This window comes from Emydura macquarii, unplaced genomic scaffold, assembly GCF_026122565.2.
Source record: "Emydura macquarii macquarii isolate MOO-44397 ecotype Brisbane River unplaced genomic scaffold, CSIRO-AGI_Emac_v2 contig_1477, whole genome shotgun sequence".
NCBI lineage: Eukaryota > Metazoa > Chordata > Testudines > Chelidae > Emydura > Emydura macquarii.
This window is the reverse complement of record NW_027131614.1, coordinates 18,579,997-18,602,223: the sequence shown is the minus strand read 5'-3', so window position 1 is coordinate 18,602,223 and position 22,227 is coordinate 18,579,997.

The following is a 22,227-nucleotide window of genomic DNA, read 5'->3' as shown; positions in this document are numbered from 1 at the left end:
GTTTGTCTTATATAGAATTTAAGATCTGAATGTTTCTGGATTTTTTTCTGCAGAAGTGAAAGAACTGATTTCAAATTAGATTCTGGAGTACTATAAAAACTCTATCTATCCATCCATCCATTTGGTGTTCATCACCATAGTATCTAAATATGTGCAATTTAATATACTTCTGTGTAGTCCCAAAAATATCCAACTCTTTCCTGTCCTCATAAAATAATATCACCACCACTATACTACTGTTTAAGATTCCTAAGGGTATTCTTAGAACCTGATTAAATTGGACTAAGGTTAGATAGAAAGATTAGCTGGTACTATACACAGAAAGGAAAGAAAGAATAGAATATATAAAAGATATAGCTGAAAAGTGTGTGTGTGTTGGGAAAAGGTTTAATCAATTCATAGGGAAAAGAATCAGAGGACCAGAGCAAGAAATACACCCCACAATCATCTTCAGTCTACCTTAATCCCCTATACAGTGTAAATGTTACTGTATGAAACATGATTTTGTATAAAAGAATAATACAAATTTAAATGCTCATTTATTTTAGCTTTTTGCCAATTTCCCACTCTAGCATGTGAATGGATGTCAGATTAATCCTATCCTTTTTTACTTGTACGAAATCTCATTAGGATGAAATGCCCCTCAGTGAAGAGGTCCAGCACACGAGTATTGCACCACTTATCATAGCTTACATGGAGCATAGGCTTGTGCTGGCCTATCCTCAAAGGAGGAATTTTATCCATAAAAACAAGTAAAAATGTGTGCACATGGTAGGTGAAAGGGTTAATTAATAAAAAATAGGCGAATTACATTTCACAAGATTAAACTGTGCTCTACGGGATTCTTCTGGCCATGTATGGACATTGGAACTGGACCCCACTTGCTCAGAATGCATTCTTTACTCTGTGAATTGGCTATACATTTAGCTTTTTATAGCACATTTCCTCAAGCAGATCGTTTTTAGCCAGACTTAAATACTAGGATAGCTATGTAAAAATACACACAGTCTGGCTGGAGATCTGGATTATATAATTATACCAAACTGCAGAGCCTCCCAGATTTGCAAAAGATAATTTGCTAATCATAGTCATTGCACAGCCTGTAAAAAGGTTTAAGAGGAATTATCTGTACTCAGTCCCACCATGAAAGTCTATAGATCAGGCAACATTATGACAAGGAGCTGCAGCGAAAAGCCATCAGTCACAAGGCTCTGATAATCTCTGTGATGCCTGAGAAAGGAGGGCGAGGCTACAGCAAAATGCACTGAAAAATGTTCACAGGGAATATTGGACCTGTGCCTCAATTTTTCTAAAGGCCACTTGACACTATCCTGCCAGTTTAAAGTTATCTTAAAGCAGGAGTAAGTTATATTTGTAGTTATATTATTATTCTGTTAGCACAGTGTAAAGTTGTAATTGAGACCTTTTTTTTTTTTTTTTTTTTTTAAAGGTGTGCATATGCAGAGAAAAAGGGCATGGAAATGTCTCTTGTCTTCATTCAGTACCCCTATATCTCCCATTCAACCCATTATGTTAAAAAATGTCTATTTTAAAGTGTGGTAAAGTCAGGCCAGATGGCTACAAAAGGATATATATATATATATATATATATTATTTTTTTACAATTTTTATAAACATGTTTTATTTGTCTTGCTTATACCTTTAGAACTGTAACTGCTGGCTGTCATTTCCCTTAAAAGGGGAAACCAATCCAAACACATACTGGTGCTTTTCAAAAGATAGCAATTAAAAGGGTGGCAGCAGCAGTGGATATTTGAGATTTCTTAAAACCTTCAGGCTGCAGGAAAGACAGGGCCGGTATGTGAGCCCTAGAGTGCTAAAGGCCCTGTTCCCTGCAGGCAGAGGAGAGGTTACTGCAGATCACTTAGAGACACCTGGACCCAATTAAGGGCTACTCCAGGTGTACTTAAACCCTGTCTTCCCTAAAGGGCAGAGGAGGGAGACAAAGGAGAAGGGGAGAAAGGAGCTGCTAGCAGGTTTTTGGCAGCTGGAGGAGAGACTCCCTGGACTAGGAGATAGTGCTTCTCTGCAGCCGAAGAAGCAGAGAAGGAAAGACCCTGACCCAAGCCTGCAGGAAGGACTGGTGTTTCTCCAATCCTCCAGGGCTTTACCTCTACATCCCTGAGAGGAGCCATGGCAAGGTACCTCCCTGGGTCATATATATGGACTGGGACTACCTGCCCCTCCTCTGTGGGGTTGAAGGACATGCCGCAGGCCTGAAATAAGGCCTAAACCAAACGCTCCATGTGAGAGGTGCCGAGGGGAAGAGACAAAAGACTTGTCCAGGTTGAGGCAGAGTTACCTCAGGCCCCACTGCCAAAGGTGGCTGCTGACAATAGGTGAGAGCAAGGGGGTTTGCTATACCACAAAAGCCTTTTTGTCTTTAATGAGGATTAATTTCTTTGGAAAAAACCAAAGATATCAAACACATTTTGTTCTATATCAGCTATTGAAAATTATGTGGACATGATTTGTGACAACTTGGATATTAGGAACAAAAGCTTTTATGCAGCTTCAATGCTTGCTGTAATAATTTAAGACAATCTTCTCCTTTTAAGAAGAAAACATTGTGATTTGGTGAGTTCTTTGATTAATTACCAAGGATAATTAACTCCCTTTTTTCTTTTTCAGAAGTTCTTAATGTAGATGACTCACACTACATATAATGCGTGATTTACTAAACAAAGTATTCCTTTTACTAATGCTGACTGTTACAGCTGGTTGGAAATTTTCTTTTCTTTTTTTTTTTTTTTTTTTCCCCCCAATAAAAATTGGAAATTCAGTTTTGCTGAAGGAAAAATAAAAATGAAATATTTTGTTTTGGGTCAACCTTATTTGTAGAACTGAATCAAAACTTTTCATTTCAAGTTATTTCAACATTAATTTATGTTCATCTGCAAGGTTGTGGTTCCTGTAGTTTTCATGTCTCATGCCTCCATTATCCTCTGTAGGCTGGGTTGTCTGTTGGACTATATTTCTTATCAAACAGTTTAATGGGACTAAATCAGGGGTCCTGATAATCTTCATCCAAGAATATTAAAGGAACTGGCACATGAAATGCAAGCCCCATAGCAAAGAATTTTAGTGAATCTGTAAACTAGGGGTTGTATTTTATGACTGGAGAATTGCTAATATAATACCTCTTTTTAGGAAAGAGAAAAAAGTGATCCAGGAAACTGCAGACCTGTTAATTTGATCTCAGCTGTATGCAAGTTCTTGGAATAAATTTTGAAAGAAAAAGTAGTTAAGGACATAGAGGTAAATGGTAATTGGGATAAGATACAACATGGTCATACAAAAGGTAGATCATGCCAGACCAATCTGATCATCTTTGAGAAGATGGTTTTTTTTTTTTTTTTAAGCCAAAGGAAATGTAGTAGATCTAATCTACCTGAATTTCAGTAAAAGTATTTCCACATGTTAAATTGGAAAAGATGGACATTAAAGGGGAGACCACAATGGATCATGCTGAAAAGTGAACTGTCAGGCTGGAGGGAGGTTACTAGTGGAGTTCCTCAAGGATCAGTCTTGGAACCAATCTTATTTAACATTACCAATCTTGGCACAGAAAGTGAGAGTGTACTAATAAAATTTGCAGATGGCACAAAGTTGGGAGGGATTGTCAATACAGAGGAGGACTGGAATATCATACAAGAAGATCTGGGCAATCTTGAAAACTGGAGTAATAGTAATGGGATGAAATTTAATAGTGCACAGAGCAAGGTGATGCGCTGAGGGACTACCCACAAGAATTTTTGCTATAAGCTGGGGGGGTTTCAGTTGGAAGTGACAGAGGAGACAAAAGACCTGTGTGTATTGGTTGATCCTAGGATGACTGAGTTGCCACTATAATGCAGCCATAAAAAAAGGTGAATGCAGTCCTAGGATGCATCAGGTGAGATATTTCCAATAGAGATAGGAAAGGGTTATTGCCATTATACAAGGGTCTGGTGAAACTTCATCTGGAATACTGTGTTCAATTCTGGTCTCCCAGATTTAAGAGGAATTCAAACTGGACTAGGTGCAAAGAAGGGCTGCTAGGATGAGCAGAAGAATGGAAAGCCTACCTTATAAGATGAAACACAAAGAGCTTGTCGTCTTTAGCTTAACCAAAAGCTGGCTATAGGGAGATATGATTGCTCTCTATAAACACATCAGAGGGATAAATACCAGAGAGGGAGAGGAGTTATCTAAGTTAAGGGCCAATATGGACACAAGAACAAATGGATATAAACTGGCCACAACAAGTGTCAGCTTGAAATTAGGTGAAGGTTTCTAACTATCAGAGGAATGAAGCTCTGGAACAGCTTTCCAAGGGGAGCAGTGGGGCAACAGACCTAACTGGCTTCAAGACTTAGCTTGATAGGTTTATGGGTGGGAGGTATGATGTGACTGCCCACAATGCCATCTAGCTGATCTGTGACTGCTAGCAGCAAATATCTCCATGGCCAGTGATGGGACACTAGATGGGGAAGACTGCGTTACTACAGAGAATTCTTTACCAGATGTCTGGCGGGTGGGTCATGCCCACGTGCTCAGGGTCTAACAGATTCCCATATTTGGGGTCTGAGAAGGAATTTTCCCCCAGGTCAGATTGGCAGAGATGCTGGAGGGTTTTTGCCTTCCTCTGACGCATGGGACCTGGGTCACTTGCAGGTTTAAAGCAGTGCAAATTGTGGATTCTCTGTAACTTGGAGTCTTTAAATCATGAGTTGAGGACTTCAGTAATTCAGCCAGATGTTATAGGTCTACTACAGGAGTGGGTGGGTGAAGTTCTGTGGCCTGCAACGTGCAGGAAGAAAGACTAGATGATCGATCCATTCTGGCCTTAAAGTCTATGAATCTCTGGTCTGGTTGAACTGCTATGGTGGATAATGGGAGTCCCATGATCAAAGTGTAGCGAGGGTGATGTTGTCCAATCAGGGAGCCTGGCCCATAGAGGAGAATGGGTAGCATGAGGCATCTGAACTGTAACTTCCATAAGGTACTAGGGTATCTCAGGTGGCCACAGGGAAATGCCAAACCAAGCTGAAATGGAATTTCAAATTTTTGCAGAACTTTCCATTCTGCAACACAAATAAATACTTCATTTTTCATCCCCATTTGGCATGAAAACAAATATCAAAATATATCAATTTCCCATGGGATGGAAATTCTGATTTTCAACTAGTAAATGGTGAGGGCACACAGAACCCGTGCAATCGGTCATTTTTATGACTTTGCAAGTCACTTAAGTGCCTTTCAAAAATATGACCCTAGGTGCCTAGTGGGATTTTCAATTTGCATCTTTAGGCTCCTAAATACTTTAAAAAACCTAGTCCTTAGTCCCTCTATATCTCTGTTTCTTATCTGTAGGCTGTGGGTAACAGCACTTCTTTACCTCTCGGGGTGGGGTGAGGCTAAATACATTAAAGATTCTGAAGTGCTCAGATAGTGTGGTCAAGGGAGCCATATGAAATATTACAGATAAATGATTAAAGAAGGTGTAAGTAGTGGAGAATCAGTCCCAGTATGTACAATACAATATAAAAATGGGATATACATGCATATTGGAACAATTAAACTGTCACCTATTGTGTCTATGAGGGTTAGACTAAGTAACTCATTTTATCTAACAGAAAATTTCAGTTCATCCCTAAGAGTATGTTCAGAGAGTCTCAGAAGTTACATGTTTTTTCATAGCCAGCACATTTCAAGTCTCCACTCCTGTGCTTCAGTTTGCTGTAGGAATCAAATCCATATCTCTGAAGTCTAAAGTCTCATAAGATGACACATCAGTCACTGGTAATAGGCTTTTTTTCCTGCTCTTAATTGTATCTAGTGAAATACCAGATACCCTGTAGTATTACTTCCTCAGTGACAATCAGAATTCAAAACTACAGACACTTATTTTGTGAAGTGCCATTTAAAACAAACTTTCCAGTAAGATTCTTGTTTTACATACTGACCTTTTCCCTTCAAGCTATGAACCGCATTCCTGATCACATAGCTGGTTTAAAAAAAATTCACTTACAGTTTTCAATCCTTTAATTTATTCATTATTATCAACTGATAACTCAATTTAAGACCCCAATTTATGAAGGCACTTAAGTGAGTGTTTAGGTCCATCTCTATTCAGGATACTATTTATGCACAGGCTTAAAGTTATGCTTTTCTTAATATGAATGTTTTCTTGAATCAGGACCTAATTTTGAACCGGGCTTCAACATACCTAATTTAATTCTCCTAGAAGTTCTTTATAAAAATCCCCATGTAAAATACTTCAGGAACATTTCATGACAGCATAGGAAGCAAACTTTGCATGGAAAAGGTTAGATTTCTTTTGGTCCAAGTATAGATACTAAATACAAATATTTGTCTATAGCCTTAACATGAGAGAATAGCATTAAATTGCCTATTTTGTGTTATACTGTAGTTTGAACTGTGAGTCATCAGAACATGATCACAGGGAATTTTAGGTTTCAAGGAAAGCATGAATGCTATACTTTAAGACAGGTTTTAAAGAAATAATATAATCGGAGTGAGGTGTGCTGTATTGTAGGTGATTCCTATGGTCTCATTTAGGGTCAGATTATGCCATTATTCACACGGAATAGTACCACACTCAATGGGACTACTTGCAGAGTTATTCACTACTCAAGCTGGCTGAATCAAGTTTTTAAATGTATTGGCCTGTAGGCCAGGATCAATGTTATCTTTAGTTATTGTATGGGGCTTAGATACCACAGCGATAAAGTGCTAAGTACTGTAGTCATTATGAATAATAAATTCCCGTGGGAGTTCCCTGCTCCCTGCCACCTTAACTTCTGCTCCATGTCCATAATTTTCTCAGATGGGGAGCATGTGGCAGGGTACAGGCAGAGGTGGTGAACCAGTGTCAGCATGGCTTATAAACAAGCTATGTTGCTGACCATGGAGAGGGGCGAAGAGAGCAGCAGGAAGGGGTTACCTCTTTGTAAAGATAGCTCCATAATCACTGAGATAGGGCCCAGGATTGCTCATGCACTCTTGGATTCCACAAGATGGGAAGGCTAAACTTCTAATTTTGGGGGATGCAGATCCTCAGCCAAATGTGTAGACCAAGCCGCAGCTCTAGAATGCCCAGAGTTGCAAACTCTGACCAATCGCTTGAATTCAGACCAGATGCTGCATCAGATCTTCACAGGGCCAAGCCTGTCTCTCTAGATAAAATGAATCTGTAGGAATACATTTCTGGAACTGCTACAACGTGGAAGGGTCTGCTCTGCCTCCAACAGCCCTGAGTGATGAGGCAGTCAGCAGAAAGGGGAGTTGGCCCTGGAGGACTGGGTGGAAATCCCTTCCAGATAGCCTCCACACTGGAGGAGAGGAATGTGACTCCAGAGCCAGGGAATTGGCTGCAGGACATCTGACTGGTGCTGTGCAAACAGGCAGGCACAAGTGCAGGGTGAAAAAGAAAACACACACACAAATCTGCTGAGCCCTGATCACATGTTGCCGTATACTGTGGTGGCTTGTAAGCTGGCAGTTCCGTCCAGAAGGGGCATCATGACTCTTCCTCGGGCCCAGGCTCAGGGGAAGTTAGTGGGTTGGCAAGAGTCTGTAGCCCCCGGCCCCCAGGCAGGGTGGGGCTGGCTAAGAGTCAGTCTGGCCCTTAGTTTGGTAGTCTCCAGCCTCAGGCTGTTTAAGCCAACACTTTGTATTCTCTGAAACTGCAGGCCCGGAAGAGACAAACACTCCCAGGGGTGGCTAGGAAAGGGGGAAGGGGATGCAGGCCCACCCGACTCTACTGCATCCCAGCCCAGGGCCCTACCAGTGGCTGAGGGTTCTGAAACCCACTGACACTGGTTTGAGTGCACACTCAGCCAGACCTAAGTCAACTGCCCCTGGGCTACTTCCTCCCACCCTGAACGGGAGTCCCACCAGTCCTTCATCATTGGCTGGTGGTAGGGCCAGGAACTCTTTAGGACGATCAGAGGATGGCAGCTCCTCCAGTTCACAAGGCCCCAGTATGTCCCCCAGCACACAGGGCTCAGGCAGGGCTCCTCCAGATCGTGGCTGGCCTCAGGGGGTCCTTCCCAGTCACTAGGGTACAGTAGCCCTGGAGACTCTGCATCAGGCCACAGCCCAGAAGAAATATCCCTCTCCCACAACAGCTTCCCCCGAGTGAGCTGCTAGGCTGGCCTTTTATACTTCCTCTTCCTGTCTTGGCCCCGCCCCTCTTCACCCAGGGCCTGAGGCCTGCATTTCTCTAATCTGGCCAGCAGGGGCATCACGCCCCTTCCTTGGGCCCAGGCTCCGAGGAAGGCCATAGCGCCATGCTACATGGCTGAAGGTAAGCACAACCCAAACCTGTATCATGACCAGTGGAACTAGACTCAGAGGGTCCATGTTCTCTGGAGAGACTGTCTTTGACGGGATACCGGGAAAACAGGGAATATGGGGAGTTAGTTAGGCTGGAAGCAATTCAGCCACATGGACAGTGCAGTCCATAGAGTTTAATAAAGTTCCATCCATTCAGCTGTCACAGGGAGCTGCCCTTTAGAGGGAGTTAAGGCAGTCACAGGCAGACTGAGCCCTATGCAGGCCCAGCCTGGGGATAATTGACAGCCCCAGTGGCTGATTGGTAAACAAGCACCTGGACCTAACAAAGGGCATCCAATTTTAATTACAGAGGAACTCCCAAAAGAGACAGGAAAGCTTCTGTGGATAACCTGGGATTCTTTCAACCCAAAGCTCTTGATAACTTTACTCTGTGTGAGGTGGTGTCAGGAAATAAATCAATAGAGACATGGCCATCCAACAGATAGATGTCTGGCACAAAAAGTACAACAGAGTGCTCTCTCTTAAAGCTATGCTTTACTTTGTCTCAAGCACTTACACACATCCGCAGCAGGTTAGTAAAACACCCCCAACCCGCAATAATTACCAAAGTTTGGTGTGGCTCTCAAGTGATACAGCGGCAGCCATCCGATTGGCCCATCTTTCAGCTGCCATTGGGGATCCCAAACTGTCCAAGAAGAGATACAACTAGTCCAAACTTTTCCCCCTCTCATTTATCCTTGTTAGTGGATAATATATCAATAAAAAAAACTTGTTAGGCAAGCAATTTCAAAGGCTAGGCAAGAGGTTGCCTCAAATTACTAATTAGCCAGGTGTGTTCTTCCAGAGTCTGCAAGCCTTAAGGCAATGATGAACACATCCCAGAGGGTAAATATAGATAAGCATCTTGTTTTTCTCTTAAAACACAGACCCCAGAACTTTCAACAGAGATCTTATCAGGAAGAACAGAGGGTCAGCTCTCCCCTCAATCCCCTCCCCTCCTGGCTTCTTGTTTAGATATGCTAAGGCTGTTGCAGGAGCCTGGTAAGACCTACTGATTAAGCTGCTTTTGACAATAAGTACGATAATCGATATTCCAATTATCAGTAGTGGTCCAGGGATTTTGCTGGTCCTCCAAGATCTCCCTGTACAGTCCCAGGAGAGGCTCGATCCAGAGGACTGAGTAGAAAGCCTAGAGGGTGAACTCTCCAGGGAATCCACCAAAATGGGGACTTGTAAGAGAAACTCCTATAGAGCGGAGCCTCCTACGTGGAGGAGTGCAGTCAGCAAGCGTCCAAGAGTGCCTGGTCTCAGCCAGGGATTCTCCCAGCTACTGGTTGGAAATCCCACCTGGCAAGGATCACCTGCTGTGCCTGGAGAAGAACTGCAGTGGATGGACTTCCCTGGACTCTGATCCCAGAGAAGGATATTACTGTGGTAGAGGCAGGGGGTCTAATAGCCGGGGCAGAGAGCAGAACCGAGAGAAGCCCAATGGAAGAGGCAGAATAAAGGCAAGCCCTGGGGTTGTGCAGGGGACAGAAAGACTAAGAACAACTGGGTCACCTAGCGAAGCTGTGGGAGGGAAATTTTTGTTTAATGTTCTGTGTTAGCTTTTATGTTAGTAAATGAGACCCTACAAAAGGGGGCACTCTTTAGCATATACTGGTCTGTCTGGACTTCTGCATGCCCTGGGGGAGGGCGAAATCAAGTAAGGCCTCCTCTAAAATGCCACGTCTGCATGCAAGGGCCAGCCGGACATGCCCGGAATGATGACAGCAACTCAAGCTGCGTTCAGCTTCCCTCTTTGCTAATGAAACAAAACCTAGAGCTGGGGGACCACTCACAGCCAGGCTGCAGGCGGTCAGACCCAGAAGTGGAGTCCTGGCTAACACTGTGGCCACAGGGATGGATGCCAGGAAGGGCTGCAGAGGCCAAGACTCCACACTCCAAGCTCACACCCTGCCCCAGCACCAGTGATGGCCATTTGGACTCTCAGTTGGTTTGCTGAATGTACGTTAACTGCTCGTCTCTGCTGACAATAGTCTACAGGTGCATTGCTCTAGGTCTTTCTTAGTAGCATGCTTCCATTAGAAAAAACAGAAAAGTGCTTGATTGTCCATTGGCTTTCAGCTTGTGTAGTCACTCCTGTGCAGGGCCCCCACACGGGGGCGGAGGGTGGGGGAAAAGGGTACACTTTACCAGGCCCTGGAGGGCCCAGCCCAAGCTGTAACACCTATTACCATGAGGAAAAAATTGAGGCTAAATTGTAGATCATGCCTGAGGATATTTATAGAAACTTATTTCCCTCTATCTATGTATCTATTGTCCAGATCTTGTGAGATTTGTAACACTGGTGGGGGCCCGTGTTACAAGTTTGTACTGGGCCCGAAAAAATTATGCTTGAGCTCTGCCCCTGTGCAAAGCACTACCAAATCAAAATGGTAGTGTTTTATACCCACTCTGCACATGTGTAAGTGACTACAGGAGCTGCAAAGCAGTGATGAATCAGGTCTTGGATATGTGGTCCAAACTTATATACAACTACCAGACTGTCCCTCAGCTGTAAAAATGTAGGAAGATAATTCTGCTGGCCTTTGGCATAAGCATTCAGTCATTCCTCTTTTATAACAACAACAACAGCTATAAAATGCAAATATACATAATGAATCATTCCACTATTTTGCATTCTTCATGTAAAAAATGTAATTTATTCTTATAACAAATTGTGCACTTTACAAGTGACCCAGAAACTGGAGATAGGGACACAGATTCTGATCTCAGTTACACCAATGTAAATTGGCCATAACTACCTTTGTGTCCAACTGACCCACTATTTCAGAGTAATAGAACACACATAACTCTAGGCTGAGCTACCTTTCTGACCTTGTTGCCTATCACACACCCCCTCCCACAATGACACCAGCACTGACCCCTCATTCATTTCATTCTCCTACTTCCTCCCCATGTGGGTTTGCTGAAGTCTTTTTAATTGATATAGTGTCAGTGATGGAAATGAATGAATGTGGCAGAGCTGGAGGGGGCCCTCAGTTCTGGTGTGTGGGTGAGGTGAGTGAATAAATCCTACAGCACCGAGTGCTGAAACAAAGTGAAGCTGCAAATGGTACCCCTCCCCATCTCTATGTTGTGTGTGAGGGGTGAGGGACTGGGAGGTGTGTGACTTAGGCTGGGATTTTCAAAAAAGCCAAGGGGAATTAGACACCAAAATCCCATGGAAGCTGGATGCCTAACTCCCTAGGCCCCTTTGAAAATCCCAGCATTAAAACCAAGAAGGACCTAGCTTCCATCAGAGTTAGTGACTGACCTATTAAAACCCAAAACCCAGTTGTGTAACCCTTTTTCCAGGTGTGCTTGGCAGCAAAAAGGGCTGGGTTCAGTTTTCTACAGGTTCTTTCTAAAGACTTAACTAACACTGGCTCGAGCCCCCATCCAGAAACCTGGGATACTACAGATTCCGCCTTGAGCACCCTTGATGGGCAGTACTTTCCCACTGACAAGCACTGAGTGCAGAGGATTAAAATAAAGAGAACTTTAGGGAGAAAATGAGGGGCGACAACAGTGACCTTGGATAAGCCAATAATTAATAAATTAAGTTATATGAGGTAAGAATGATGTGTTGTTCCATTGGGCATTTTAGCGCTTGAGGCAAGCAAGCATATCTGTGCCCCCCTATCATTTTTGGGGTCATTTTTCCACCCCCACTGCTTTGCACTCTGTGCAGCTGCCCCGCTTGCTCTGCCCTGGTTACAGCCCTGGTGGTGTTATCTAGAGAGGGGACAGAGTTACAGTTTTAAGACATGGATCCAGATTTTATGCGCCCTGGGGCAGTTCCCCAGCATGCTCAGTAGAGTTTTTCTCTCTCATCCTAACCTCAGTCTTTCTCTAACAGCTGTGAGTGGCTGATGTCTTCTAGCTGCTTCCCTCCTTTCCAGCACCCCATTCACGGGTTGTTTGTCCTGAGCTGGAGAAGACCAAGGATGCTGGCAGGTCAGTGCTGCCTGGGCTGCTCAGAGAGCTCTAACACCTGACTCAGCTGAAGGGATTTCAGCTGTAACTGCTGGGTGGCAAGGCTCACCCCTGGTCTCAGTCCAAGATGCTTCAACTCTGCACTGTCGGTTACCTTGAAGCTGCCATCACTGCTCTGTGCCATTCATCGCCTCAAAGCTGCTGCTGCCATGCTGCGCTGTCCAGTGCCTAAAGCCGCCACTTTAGAGAGGGATGAGGGGATATCTAAAGCCCTTAAGAGTGCATGCCCAAATGTGGCTGACTGCAGCCTCAGTCAGTGAGACCTCAGGCACATGAGAGATAGATCCCTTGTCCCTTCATCTCCTGACAAAGTCAAGAGCAGTTTATTGCCTCCAAACTCAAAATGTAACTGTATTTTAGCCGAAATACCCCAGACTGTGTCATAACTGATATGCAAGAGGGACTGTCCCAGTCAGTATATACCCTGCTCCACCACAGCCAACAGAGGCTGGCAGAGAGCTCCCTCCCCAACAGAATACCTGCCCATCTGGGGTTCTCAAGCCACTTTGGCCTGCTTGTCTCTCTATTCACCAATGGGTATCAACAGTGAGGTCCCTTATCTCTAAAGGCATGTCTACACAGCAATGCAAGCCCAGGCGTGCACCTAATCCCCCCTTGTGTTCACACAGCAATTGTGTTAACCTAGGGCACAGACCTAGAGTCCCAGGAACCTGCAGGACTGGAGGGTCTGAGCCCATGTTAAGCTGGGACTTAGGGTCTGAGACCTGTTGTTTGCCTGTGTGCATACAGCCCCGGCTTGACTCAGGTCCTGGACCTCCTCTGGATGTATCCCAGAGTTCCTGGTGGCAGAGGAGCAGTGCTTCAGGCAGCCAGCGCAATGGCCAGAAGCGCCATTATTGCCTGGCCGAGTGTGCTCCCTCTTCCTGCTCCTATTGTGGAAGCAGCAACTCCTGCTCCAGCTCCTCCTTGCTGCTGCACAGAGCTTGCTTGGAGCAGGGAGCAAAGCTGACAGGCAGGAGGCTGCTCCAGTGGCGAATTCCGTTTAACATTGGCACAATATAGCCCAAAGCTAATTATATCAGTGATTTGGTACAATATGAAGGTAGACAAAATAAAATTTGTTACATATTTGTTAATTGCATTCAGTGAGGTTCAGGTTAGTATTGCTCTTTGGTGATTTCAAACGTGATTATTCAGCTACAGTCATATCACTTTTAAACACAACAGTACATTCTATAGTTTTCCAGTGAAACAACATAAACTGAGCTAATGATTTCATTTCTTGGGCATCTTTTGATTGTCGCTCTTCAAGCTAGGAAGTGCGCTATCAGAGCTCGACTCCCATCTAGTGAAGCAAGCACCTGGGAAACTCTTCACTCCAACAAACTGACATAAGGCGTACTGGCCTAATTACTTGCCAGTGATATGAGGTCCCTTAAAGTCCACCTATTTAGACTCTAACATGCAAACGTAGGCAACAGAACTCTAAAGCTGCTTGATGAAGTAGGAAATTACATGATTCAAACACTCTGCATCTTGCAAACAACATACCTGTGTGCGTTTGACTCCTTCAGTGCTCTGTTCCTGACAAACATAAAACTGGGACCACTATAGCACATAAGACATACAGTTTGTTAGAACTGAACGGCAAATGAATGGGAGATTTAAGACAGGCATGGGTGAATCTTAATATTTACTTCATGGAACTTACACATTGAAATGATGCAAGAACTCAACACAAAAAGCAGCCAAGTAAGACTGAAAATGAATTGCTCCAAAATGAAATGTATGAGATCTGATGCCCTGTCAAATGCCCAAATAACAGTTAAGGGAGAACAAATAGAGGAAGTTGAACAATATGTCTACTTGGGCCAAGAAATTAATATACACCACGATCAGGAAGGCGAACTCTTGTGAAGAAAGAAAGCTGGCTGGCATGCGTTTCATTCTATCAAGGATGTCTTCCAAGGAAAAATCTATAAGGCAACACACACCAACCTCTTCAACTTAACAGTACTGCCGACAGTGTTGTACGGCAGCAAAACATGGGTGTTGATGAAGATAAAGGAGCAACAACTGTCTGTCACAGAGAGGGCGATGGAGAGAAGAATTCTGGGGATATCAGCCCTCAGTCAAATCCCCAATGAAGTGATCACACTGCAGAGTGGAGTGCAGAATGTCATTGTTGAAAGCAGTGTTACTGTCAGCTCTGTGTTCTTGGGGAACCAGAGCGCAAAACCCCTACTTGCTCTGGCTCACCTGAATCCCCTCCCATCCAGCCTCTGCTTGAACCAGAAACCAAAAGCAATGAAAAGGCAGTGGGAGACACACCTAAACCCTTCCAAACAAGTGTGACAGGATTAAGGCAACTCCCCTAGCCTCATCTACATCAAAGATGTAAAAAGGAAGCATTTCGATTAGCACATTGAATGGAAAACAGAAGCCTCATCTACATCAAAGATGGAACAAGAATTAGCATACCGAATGGAGAACCAAGCTCCAAAGCAGGAACCACACTGAACTCTGGGATTGGCAAAGCAGGGACACACTGCATGATGGGAGATCTCTGCTCCTGATGTTAACGAACCCACACCTGCACGCACCCAGCTCCGCAGTTATCAGACCATTCTAGTTATTGATCTCCAAAACACTCAATCTGCCCGAATGCATTGTGAGCTCCCTGGAAGGAACACTGCCCATAGCCAGGAATGATCAGCTCCTATTGTCCAGCATAAACAAAACCACTCTGGTATACTCCCTTGAGTCATTGTTTACCCATAAACAAACCTAGTGTTCTCCCTTGAACCATTGTTTCTTCCCTACAAAAACCCCTACCCAAGTTCAAACCTCTGGTTCTGATGCCTGGATCCAAATGCTGCATCAGCTCCACTTTTTCTGACTGATCGTGTTGGGGGCTCTGCCTGTCTCAAGTGCTCCAGACCCTAAGCTGAACAGCCTGTCTCCTGGCAACCTTTGAGCTGCACAGAGTGGTGAGACCCCCCCTCTCTTCCTCCAACACTCTCTCTCTCTCTTTTAGTCCAGGTGTAACTTTCTACTTTTGTAATCAAACCTGGGCTAGCTTTCTCCAATACCCCAACTGATATTGTATAGTATTGTAAGCATGTGATTGTTTTCCTCTCCTTGTATGGTATTACTATTAGTGTCATAAGTTTTATATACCTGGCAATAAACTAACTGTTGTAATCAAGCTGGTTGCCAGTCTCTCTCTCCAAACTTCATTTACTCCTTTGTGTTCTTGGCTTCCCTATCTTGCTCTGCAGCAACGCTTTTTTTACCTAAGCCAAAGATCCCTGGAGTGCCCAAAAATCCTATGGGGTTTGCTCATCAAGGGGGTTACTACTAGAACAATTGTAGAGTGGTGAGGGGCAGCTGAGAAGTGCTACTCTGCCTAGCCTGTGGAGTCCAGGGGCATATAAGGGTGCAGCTGAAAGTGCTGTTTGACCCAGCCTGATTGAGTTCAGGGGTATATAAGGGTGACAGCTGAAAGTGCTGTTTGGACCCAGCCTGCTCAGAAGTGTGCTCTATTCTGATGTGGTGCAAAGGGGGCATATAAAGGTGCCTCTGAAAGTGCTGTGTCACCCAGCCTACTGAGTTCAGGGACGTATAAGCGGTCAGCTGAAAGTGCTGATAGCCTGGTCCGCTCAGATGCACTTGGTTAATCTGGAATGTGTGTGTATATGTGGGGGGTTTATTTGAATCTGGGGCTGGAGGAACCCAGCTCTGAAAACCTTAGGTCCTGCAGGATTGCTCCATTGGGAGAGGACTTGTAGCCATATGAGCACACAAGTAACACAAGCAGTACATTAATAGAATCACACACCCCCTTCCAGGAAAGTAACCCTAATAAATGAGCATACACCAATGTGACAGGCAAATCTGGTTACAGCAGGTACAATAAAATGTGATGAGCCAGGCATATAGCTAGGCTCACTGACAATAGATGGAATGCAGCTGTTGCTGAGTGATACCCACGGGAACTGAAATGACCACTCGGCCGGCCTCCAAAGAGAGGGAGAGAAGATTTTGTCATGAAAAGGCATGGCTACACATGGAGAAGGAAGGTCAGGGTAAGAGAAGAATGGAAGACGTGTTGTGATCGGCGCAATCTATACAAGGACCAAGATCAAGGTGATCGAGATGATTATTCCATAGTTCAAGACAGTTGATTATTGTATAGATCTGATGCTTGCAGAGGATGGACCCCAGCCATCAGTTGCCAGGAGACACAGTGTCGGATATTGTCTGTGCCCAAGCTGCCAGATGTCAGTCATACCTCACCTCTAGGGATCTCTGCAATGATCACACATTCTTATCCCACCACCCAGATAACTGATTAACACATAGGGGAACTGAGGCACACACAATGTTCAGACAAAACATTAAGAACATTCCCACTTTGTCACAGGAACATAGCAATGGGTAAGTAGAAAAGTGAATATTAGAAAGTTTGTGTCATGTGGGCATTGCTTCATGCTACTGTTAGGGCCAAATCCTATTCACTTTACTTATACTAGTAATTGGATGAGTCAAAGTAAGAAAAAAGAGCCCTTAACATTTTCAATAGACTGTGCAATTCGTGTAGGCTAAATACCTGTATAGGTTTGAGCTAATATAGAAAATGTAGGGATGTATTTATACAGTGATTTACTCTTCTGAACCATTCATTTCACAAGTCACTTAGCACATAATTTAAATACCATTGTACATCAACCTCTGTGAATGCAAGTGGGGGGGAAATACGAAGGAGCAGACAGAAATTTTTTGAGAATAATTTGAGAAAAGAAAGGCCTGGCCTCAAAGAGGTTCTTGTTCTCTTCACAATTTCTAATCTTAGGCCTTTGCTTAAGAAGATACACTTTGCTTGTTTCATCTTAATTCAGAGTATACTCTATAGCAAATCAATTTTCACATCAAAGGCATATTAATCACCTCAAGCCTCACATTCTCCCTCATGTTGCATACATGTTTTTTGAAGTTGCTCCCAACTTCGTGGGAAATTAATTTCACATTTGATTTTCATGCATTGTTCCCTCTTTTAATATTGCATATTGTTTTGCTTTTACAGCTTATTTAATATATGAAATATTTCAGAAACGTTTCCTTAGTGTGGGCGCCCTGTACTTGAGGGGCCTCGGAACTTAACTGGGAGTTTTACAGTTGAGAAGATCCTGGGAGACTACAACCTCAATTATGCCTTGGAGAAAAGGGAGAGAGACTCTTCCTCTTCCAGGGAGCTCAAAAAAAAAAAAAAAAAAAAAAGCATGTGAGGTCTCCATTTTCTTTTTTGGGGGGTGGAGCATGGCTGAGGCTAGAAGCTGCTGCTGATTGCTGCTGGGGGTCCCGAAACTGCTGCTGAGAGCCTGCTGGAGTTTTGATCGAGCTGCCAGCTTCAGAGGTTGGTGGCATTGTCCAAGCCAGGGCAGGGACTGAGCCTGGAGCTGCCTGAGGTGGGCCTGCAGTGAAGGTGGTGTGAGTGCCCCCCCCCCTTGTTTTGGGGTAGGGCTCGTAAAGGAAGGGGCACAGCAGAGAGACTTTGACTGGGCCTGAGAAGAGGCAGAGAGGTATTCTCTTTGAGCCAGGGCCAGGACTGCTGACATTTGGTTGGGCCAACTCCAAATCTTCAGCTTGATACCTTGGCTGAACTGACATGCTGAACCAACAGAGCGCTGCCTCTTTCTTCAACCTTGAAGCGCGCCCCCGCAAGCAAGGGGTCGGGGCTCTGAACTCTAGGGGAGTGCACACTCTGGAGGGGGGGTAAATAGTGGCAGTGTAAATGCCAGTTAGACAAGTTTAATTTATTACTGTATGCTATATTTATTAATCGATTTATTCAACTGCCCCTGTGGATTTAAAATAGTAGTGATATTTAATTTCAGTCTGTTATGCCATATTTCCTTAATTTGATAAGTAAAGATGTGTTAACTCTAATTTAAGTATATTGGATGTATAGTTTGCATAACTGGTATTTTTGAGTTAGACCCATGCCACAGATTGTTATTATTATTAGACTAGGTTTAGTCCTGGAAGCTCCCAAGGCATGCTATTGAGCATGTACAGGGTCCAGCCAGGTGGAGGCACTGCCAATTATAAATTCCTTTAGGAGTAAAGGAACTGCAGCAGAGGGGTGGATAGAGGATTCCTACCTATCCTACATCATCACTGGGATACTCAGGATTTCCTTTGTTGTCAGCAACCTTAGGCACCTGTGCACACAGGTGAGTGTTGTCTGCTCCCAAGTAACCCAGAAAAAGAAGGGGTTACATTAGCAACAAGCAAAACAATTACCAACTGTACCACTAAGTGAATGTGTTATCTGAAGAAATGGTCCATGGGTCAGAGTATTCATTACTCATGACTTCGCTTCTATTTCTATTAAGGCGACAACAGTTTCTCACTCAAATTATAGATGGTTTCTTCTTCTTTTTTATTATACCGGTATCTTCTTTTAACAACTTGGCCTTTTTTAATCATCTTAAAGCAGTATAATAAGCACTTAAACAATCTTCTGCTCCATCTAGGATCTTAAAGGAAATCACAAGAAAAGTAGAAGCATTTAACTATGTGCCTGACCTGAAATTCATTGAAGTGAATGTAAAGACTCCAAATGATATCATCGTGCTTTGGATGAACCCCCTTCGGAGGGACAGAGGATAAAGGATTTAGATGATGAATTGTGGAGTGCAATGAACTAACTATGTTTAGGAGGAGGGGGAGTGAGTGGAGTTCATCCTTTGATTGCCATGAGTCACTAGAAATTATTTCAAATTCCAAAAGAGTTCTTAGCAAAGTTGCCAGTAACTCCACCAAAAGCAAGAATGAAAAGATGAAAGCTTAGCGCTGATAGTGCTGGTTTTATTTAGGAACCCGGCTAACTTTCGATAGAGGTGAGTTATTTTTCTATGTACAAGGAACTTTGAGTAATACACAAACTTGAGATTCACTCTTCTATTATTGTAGTCTGTAGCCAGGAGCTGTGGCCCCCCTCAAAGACTGATGGCGAGGGAGAGCCAAACCCCCTTTGGGGGGAGGAGCCCAGGAATACAGTGACACTTGACCGGAAGCAGGTGGGTGGGACAGGAAATATAAAAGGCAGGCTTTCCCACTCAGTCAGAAAAAGGCGGCCAAGGAAGAAGGATGTCTCTCTCTTGGTGCCGGGGCCTAAACCTACACTCGACTGTTACCCAGAGGAGAAAATTCCAGAGCTGCCCACTGCCTGGGGCCTGGAGGAGCTTCTTAAGCCTGGTGATCCAGAGAAGATCCCTAGATCCCATGACCTAGAAGAGTTACCTAAGCTGCCAACCCCCTGCGGTCCAGAGGCAGCCCCAAGACCCTGCGACCTGGAGGAGCTGTCCTCTGTAGATGATCCCGAAGAGTTCCCGGACCTGCCGTCAAGCGATGAGGCTGAGGGCTTCTGGAACTCCCCTCGGGCAGAGTACTCCAAGGAACTGGGGTACAACTCCAGGGACCAGGTACTCTAGGGAGAGGGTAGGAGGAAGTAGCTCCAGGGTATCCGACTACAGTCCAGCTGAGCTTGTGCTTGCACTAAGGCAGTGTGTTACGGCTGGAGCCCCTCTGACCCAGTGATGGGACACCCCATCACTGACAGGGCCCTGGGCTGGGGCGCAGTGGAGACAGGTGGGCCTGTGACCCCCTCCCCCTTTCCTAACCCGACCTAGGGGTGATCCCCCGCTGAGGGCCAGAGCCTGTTCCCTGCTGTCTGCCCCACCCTGCCTAAAGGCCAGGGCTTTGGGACTGCTTGCTTGCCCCTCAGGGGGTTAGAGACTGTTTTCCCCGCTGCCTGCCCGCCCTGCTGAAGACTGGGCCTTGGACTATTTCCCTTCCCTGTGAGGGGGTAGAGACTGTTCCCGTTCGCCGGCCTGCCCTGCTTTGTGGTTGGGGCCTTGAACTGCATGCTCACTCTCCTAAAGGGCCAGAGACTCCTTTCCCATTTGTTTGGTTCACCCACCTAAGGGCCGGGGCCTGAAACCGGGGCTCGGCCTGCTAAAGGCAGGAGATGGCCCCTTTTATTTTGGACTCCACCCAGGGCGCAGGCACCGGGAGGTGTGGTCTCCCTCGGAGATTGACAGTGAAGGAGAGCCACCGGCCCCGCCCACAACAGGGGACCCTTTACATAGCCATAAACTGGTAAGTACTTAGCATATATATAGGAAGACTGTGTTTAGGAGATTTATTTAAAGAATAACACCTATTATATAAACACTTTACAAAGAGTCAGTCTGGTAGACAAAGGTTTCCTTCTTTTTTTTCCTCAGATGTGGAATTGTCCCCCACCTCAAAAATCACAACTACCAAAGATCCATACAGGCCAACACTTAGTCCTGCACCCCAATAACCTCCATGTATCTATAAGTGACAAATTTAAAGTGTGTTACCTGGTGGCTATGCAGGGCTGGATATCGGAGCTTTCCCAGTTTCATCCAGCATTCATTTCAAACCACGGCGTTGTCTGAGATAATGGACTTTAAAATCATGGCACTTCTAGGTATAGTGAAGCAATTTTAGATAATTTTTAGAAGGTTTTTTTTATTCCCTTAAAGTCCTGTACTTTGGAACACATGGTTATTAAGACACCTCACTTTATAGATGGAAGCATACAAAATCGTAAATATGTGGTATACACAGAAATACACGATGGTGGAAAGAGGTTTTATCAGCAGTTATTTGGAATTACATGAACAATTCACTCTAGTCTTCAACACTCACTAGTAATGCCACTCACCAAAAATCAGGATAGTAAAACCATCATACTACATCTTTTCCATACACCTGTTCATATATATCTATCACACTGGATTTTTGCAGATATTTTGGAGGAAATGTCTCTAGCACCATTGTTTAATATCTGGACATCCAGATAGGATTTTCAGTGTACAGTCTACATCAGTGGTTCTCAACCTTTCAAAACTATTCTTTCCCTTTCAGGAATCTGATTTGTCTTGCATACCTTAAGTTATTCATCTCATTTAAAAACTACTTCCTTACAAAATCAGACATAAAAATACAAAGTTTCACAGCACAATACTACTGAAACAGTTCTTACTTTCTCATTTGTACCATATAATTATAAAATAAATCAACTGGAATATAAAACTGTACTTACATTTGAGCGAATAGTATATAGAGCAGTATAAACAAGTCGTCTGTATGAAATTTTAGTTTGTACTGACTTTGCTAGTGGTTTTCTGCTCCTGTGTACTACCTGGCTTTTGAAAAACTGCTCTCACAATATTGTTAGCTTCGATTCTCAACCAAATCAGTTTAAATGAGCTTTTGAATTTTCAGATATCACACAAGATCATACTACTGAGTCTTCTAACATTTGCCTATTACCAGAGCTGACCGGAAAACAGGTTTTCCATCCTGTGGGAAAAAAAATTTAAAAAAAAAATTCTGAATCAGAACAAAAAGCTGAAATTTTTCATGAAACAAAAATTCCCAATATTTGGTTTCAGGTCAGTCAAAACATTTTGCTAAACTTCAAACATTTCATTTTGATTTTTATCCCCCTTTTTATATAAAAAAGTAAATTTTGAAAAGAAGTAATTTTAAAACAAAAAATCCTTAACTTTTCATACTGAAAGTGTCAACATGTTTTATCCCATTTTTTTCAGAATGAAATTGTCAAAATAGAGAAGAGTTTACATGCCTGCACACACAAATTCAGTTTACTCTAAAAGGCATTTTCTGATGTTTCATTGAAAAATTTCTGACCAGATCTACTCCTTACTAAAATTTGGCAGAAATGTTTTTGGTTTCCCATCTCAATAGCAGGAAGCCAGCTGAAGGACATTGACCTCTGAAATACCAACCTGATCCTATTACAATAGAAGGGAAGATGAGCTGTGAATGCTTGTGCAG